Here is a 6,660-nt window from a genome sequence, read left to right as displayed (position 1 = left end):
ATCGCGAAGAAAAACATTCAATATGTTAAAGACTCTCCAACTACATCTAAAGTCCTCATTTGAATTGTGATTACAAATGTGATGACGAATGTTATAACAGATGTACTTATAAACATCGATTAAATTCTCAAGACTCTCTTTCTCATCTATCAAACTCATTATAATGCTTCATAACTCAAGATCAATTTCAATAAAATAAGTTAGATTTAACAAAAAAGGTTTAACATAAAACTTATATAAATACGAGCTTATCGATGCGAATAAGCTAGAAAGAATATTAACGAAGCAAGTGAATTGTTCTTGATAAGCTTATAAGTTAAAATACGACAGTTTATCCAAAGGAATTTTGCATAATAACGAAAATATTGAGAGTAATTACAAATTTATATAAATCGACTATATAAATTAATATTACGCAATCACGCAATTATAAATATTCCAAAAAAATTGTTTCATAAGGTAAACAAATAGTATTAATCAAGAGAAAGACTAATTAAAAATCTTTTGTAAGATATAATTATTACGCGATATTCATACATTTTCTATTATAAAAATAGAAAGAATGTATTTATTATATCCTTTATATCTTCTCAAGTGACATTCTTCAATGTTCTACTTATTAAATGTGCTTAGGTAAATTTATCAATTTGATCAAGATAACGATAAGATTTGTGGCAAATATATATTGATATAAATTGTGACTAAAAATTGTGTGGTACGTGCAAAATCAGTATCTGAAGAAATACGGAATTGAAGGAAACTAAACCTAATTATAACGAACAGTCAAGAATGTTCTTTATAATTATTATTGCATTATTATCACTTATTCTTGTTAAATATTTGACATCATATTATTACTTGCGATATGGACCAAATGGGCAATTTATCAATAATATACCAGGGCCACCAGGTTATCCAATTATTGGTAATATATTTGATTTATTAGGTTCACCACGTAAGTTAAAATTTTTATTATATTTCTATAAATTAATTCTAGAAAATGAATCAATTATTGTGTATTTAATATTTTTAATAATTACATAAACTTATCAATATGTATACATTATATAATTGTCATTGTTTGTTTCCAATGTATCTGAATAAACAAAAAAAGTCTGAGTAAAACAATGTAAATTATAGATATTAAAAACATTTTTAACATCTAACTAAACAAACTTTTGTTGATAAAAATTTCTATGTGTTTATAACATTTGTGAATTCGAGACATATGTATTTTTTAGGCGATCTCTGGAAATTTCTAATTACTGAAAGTGACCAGTATTATCCTATTTGGAAAATATGGATATTCGGGACGCCTTACGTATCTATCCGTCATCCCGATGATTTGGAAGTAATAAAATAGAAAAAAATTAAATTCATTATTAATAAATTGAAAATTATGAATTTTTAATTTATTTACATTTTACAAAATAACACCTATTAAAACCGATATTTTAATAATAATAAAACTAATGAGACATTTTAAATTAATTATTTATTAATTTTTCTATTTTATTAATTATTATATCGTGACTCGAGATTAATTAATTATTTCTATTAAGACTAAGTTAAACAGTAATAGTTTAACTAAATACTTTTCTAGATAATACTAAGCAGCTCAAAGAACATCAACAAAGATAAATTTTATGAATCATTAAAGCCTTGGTTAAATACGGGTCTTCTCACAAGTGGAGGTAATTATACTAATAGCGTACTTATATTAATATGTAACTATTTTGTAACTAACTTGTACTTTATTATATTGTCAATCAAACAATGTTCAGATTTAAATTTTACTTTAAATAATAGAACTTGTGGAAACAATGTCTTTATAAATTAGCAAGGCATATATATATATTTTACATGTAGATCATAACACAATTGTTCTTTAGAATAATTATACTTGCATCTACTTATATATATATATTATACATATAACGGTAGATGCAAGTATAGTTATTCTAAAGAACAATTTTGTTATGATCTATCATGCAAAAATAATTTAACTATTGAATGATAGAGTTTCATTATATAATAAGTTTTTATTCAAGTTTATCTTTATATTTCTTAATTAGTAAAATTTTAAATATATAGTAGTAATTAGATTTATACATACATATGCTCGCTTGCGCGCGCGTCTGTGTGTGTGTAAAATATTTTATGCAAGTAAGAAGAAATTATTACAATTATCGGTATATTCGTTAAGAAAAATAATTGTGAATTTTTTAGTACGAGAGAGAGAATTTTAAATGATTAATGTTAATTCGCAAATTAGTTAATTGACAATATTAAATTAGAAAAGGAGAAAGACTTGCATATAAACGTTATTTATGTGTATGTTGATCATTAAATGATTATGCGTTATTCTTGTTATTGTTTTAGGCTCCAAATGGCACTCACGGCGGAAGATATTAACACCTACATTCCATTTCAATATATTAAAACAATTTGCTACTATTTTAATTGAGGAGGGCGAAAACATGACAGAGTCTTTGAAGAATACAGGAGATACAGTTGTAAAAGATTTAATACCGTTCGTTAGTGAACATACGCTGAATGCAATATGCGGTATTGTATATTCTGTGTATACCTGTGTAGAAGTTTTATTTTGAATTATAATACGATAAATAATAAAAAACAACATAAATTTCTTACGCAAAATATAGATGTCACGATAAAGTTATCTAATTTTTATTAAGACATTTTTAAAGTATGTAATTATAATTCAATTTCAAAATAATAATACAACTTCTTTTGTGTGTGTAGAAACTGCCATGGGCATCTCTTTACAAAAATTGGAGAGTTCATTTCAGCAACGGTATCGAAATGCAGTTCATCAGATAGGCCAAATTTCAATTTATAGGTAATCTACAAATTAAAATAACTATGATATCTATGATACTTAAAAAAATGAATTATATTAGAATATAGAATATTCACATGATATAAACAATTATACTCCATGCAAAAATCATTCAAGTCGGCAATTAACAGTCTGCATATCTGATCCATTGCTCATAGTTTAATTTTTAAAAACTTTTAGAATGTTAAACGCTGAAATATTATGATAAAATATGTATTCATAATATATTAAATTTAAAGATCATGTCTTTGATATATTAAAGTCTTCAATAGAATATTAATAAAAAGTGTCACATATTCTTTTAGTTTATTTCTCATAAATATTACATTTCTTTGTAGTTACTGAAATATTAATAAGTAATAATATTATAAAAAATTAAAAAAAATAACTATCTTATTAGAATCATATACATAACATTTTAAAAGTTATTATTTAGAACGTTAAGGGAATGGTTGGCCAACGATTGGGTATTCTCGTTAACATCAAAAGGTAGAGAGCAAACAAAGGTTCTGGAGATATTGCACGGATTTACTGAGAAAGTACGTAAAAATCTCATTTTCTTTGATAATTTTGAATATTCCATTGCGTGAAATCATAAAGAAAAATTAAAAAAAAAAAGAAAAAGATAAAATTCCGCAATTTTATGCGAAAAAATAAAACTCATTACAATTTGTAAATATTATCAAAACAAAACCTTAGCGCATTTACACAAACCATGAAGAGAGAACTGATGCTAGATATGTGTAGGTTATTGCAGAAAGAAAAGATTATCATAAACAAACCAATGGGCAATACTTAAAACATCTTGATGACGATACAATGGCAAATGTAGATGATGCAAAAATCGGAAGTACGTAGTACAATCAAAGGCCATACCTTAAATTCATTTAATATTAGAAATTACTGTTGCAATCATCATATTCATATTTACATTATGCAACATATTGCTGTCGTGAATTAAATTAATTCAATATTTCAATTAATAATATAATTGACATTTTAATGCAATGTTGTTTAATAAAAATAACACATAAAAGTTACACTTTATATTTACATGCTTATACAATTTGATTTAGTTAAAAGAAAAAGACTCGCTATGTTGGATCTCTTAATACTGACATCACAAGAGGGTCATTTAAATGATTTAGATATTAGAGAGGAAGTCGATACTTTTATGTTTGAGGTAAGCACTATTTTTCTTTCTTTACTTATGCATTATCTTAATAAATTTCCACGCAAATACTATGATTACAGGGTCATGACACTACAGCAATGGGTATATCCTTTGCTTTAGCACTATTGGCGGAACACAAAGACATTCAGGTATTTGTTTGTTTAATTAAAGGAGCATTGTGAAAAGAAAAAAGAATAACTAGAAAAAGACTAGAAAACTATAAATAATGTTCCTAAACAAAAATGTATTAAACAAATGTTATGTTGTTTTGCAGACGTACGTATGTACATATATGCATGTCTTTCATACATTTTATATTTATGTTTTAAACATTGGAAATACAACGTGTCTTCACATACTTATCCAAATATTTAAATATATATTGCACATTTCAAATATATAATTTGTATACATATTTAAAAAAAATTAATCAAAACTTTCAAATAAATATAAAAATTGTACGAATCTATTTCTGTACAACGTGAAACACATCAGAATAATAAAAAATACTCAATTAACATTGATAATACAGGATCGTGTCAGAGAAGAAATTGATGTTGTTATACAAGAGAATCAAGGAAAACTTACCATAAAATCGCTGCAAGAACTGCAATATTTAGAGAGATGTATAAAAGAAGCGTTGCGTTTGTATCCCAGTGTACACTTCATATCACGAATTACTTCGGAACACGTTCAATTAAGTACGTAACTAATCAATCTGTTAATATATGTATTTTTTAATTATAACACATGTCAAATGTTACATACGTTGTACAATACAAATGTTATAAGATAAAATGTTTTTATTTTAGAAGTACATGTTTCTCTTATTTGATAAATGTGACAAGCTTAAAGCAACATTCTCAGAACTAATTATTTAAAGTTAATTAAACATCAATAATATAAAATAATTTAAAAAAAATTATTCTTATATTTTTTCAAATAAATTGATATTACCGCATTAACTTTTCTATTCTGTTAATTGTACATATTTATTTTGTGTTGCATCAAATAAGTGTTTATTTTTCTAATTTTAATAAAGCTTTTGATTGTTATTGCTTTATTTGTATATTGTTTTTTTATAAAATACTTTTCAGAATCGTATTCAATACCTGTTAAAACAATAATTCATCTTAATATCTACGGAGTTCATAGAGATCCCAATTTTTGGCCAAATCCAGAGATATATGATCCAGATAGATTTTTGCCTGAGAAGATCCGAAATCGTCATCCTTATTCGTATTTACCATTCAGTGCTGGACCACGTAATTGCATTGGTAAATTGTTTATTGATATTCTTTTATATTTATATAAACAGATTGTGATACATAACAAATTGTAGGTCAACGATTTGCTTTGCTGGAGATGAAGGCGATGATAGCCCCTTTGATTCATAATTTCTATTTGGAGCCTGTTGATTACTTAAAGAATATTCGAGTGCAGACTGATTTAATACATCGCCCTATTGATCCGCTTCGTGTAAAATTTATTAATCGCCACAAAATGTAAATAAACATTTAAAGACAATTCATATTCCAAGAATTTAATATCAAATCTAATAAAAATTGCAAAAATTAAAAAAATTTTTATGCATATTATGCATTTATAAAAATACCGAAACAATAAAAATGCACATATCTGTGAATATTATAATTAAGTAAATATAGATAGGTTATGATATAAGTTAGATCTATCTAAATTCATTAAATGATAAGATTTTATCTGTTATTGCTTAATTTAAAATATTTGTTGGAATTTGGTTAATATACTATATATATACATTTTTGAAAAAAGTTTTAACAAGTATTCTATAGTAATATACATACACATATAACAAGAAACACTAAAATATGTAGTTAAGCAATCAATATTTATCAATGTTATAATATTTGTTTTATGTAACAATAAATAAGTTAAGTGTTATAAAAAAATAGCAAGAAGACAGTTTGAATATTAAATCCAATATTTCCATATAATATTAACAATACGAGAAAACCATTCTTTAAATTAAGTAGCGAAAAATAATGTTTTCCGTACGCGTCAATTTGCTCTTCATTTACCGGAAGCGAATAATTATTCCTGGCCGTAATTTTATTCAGCGTCTGATAATCTATCCATAAACGCGTCTTTTACGTCTTTTTTTTATTAATGCTATTCTAAACGCATATTCGGAGTTTCCGGGGCATATGATTCCCCGTGCCAATAAATGGTTTATAATCTCTAGTAATCGAGTTTTCTCTTTGTATAATAACCTTCTCAGTGTCAAATGAAAAAGTTGTTGGTCTTCTACATATATTTTAATTTCGGCTTTAATCTGATTCGATCAGATCTGATTCGATCTGATTTTAAATAAGCGATACAAAACATACATATAAATTTTTCTCGCGCGTCACTCACAAGGAAAGTTAGGAAACCCGAAAATTCAGAAAAATCTGAAACTTTGTGTAAAAGTAGAGTAGTTCATCCGTTAGTACGAAACTACTTTTTGTTGATGTTCTATTCCGTTTTGAAGGGATGAAATCACCCCTTGAAAAAAATCGGTTTTTTTCTTTCGACATGAATATCGTCGAAACTATGAGAGATAGAAAAAAATGTTCTAAATCAAAGTTGAATGGCTTGAAGT

At 25.6% G+C, this 6,660-nt stretch overlaps 1 pseudogene; it reads left to right on the top strand.

Annotated features, from left to right (window-relative positions):
* Positions 1–260: 260 nt before the first annotated feature.
* Positions 261–5,564, top strand: LOC105459241 (annotated as a pseudogene).
* The last annotated feature ends 1,096 nt before the right edge of the window (positions 5,565–6,660 follow it).

Source organism: Wasmannia auropunctata, unplaced genomic scaffold (genome assembly GCF_000956235.1).
Source record: "Wasmannia auropunctata unplaced genomic scaffold, wasmannia.A_1.0 LD334200.1, whole genome shotgun sequence".
NCBI classification, from domain to species: domain Eukaryota; kingdom Metazoa; phylum Arthropoda; class Insecta; order Hymenoptera; family Formicidae; genus Wasmannia; species Wasmannia auropunctata.
The sequence above is the reverse complement of the archived record's forward strand: the minus strand, read 5'-3'. Positions and strand labels throughout refer to the sequence as shown.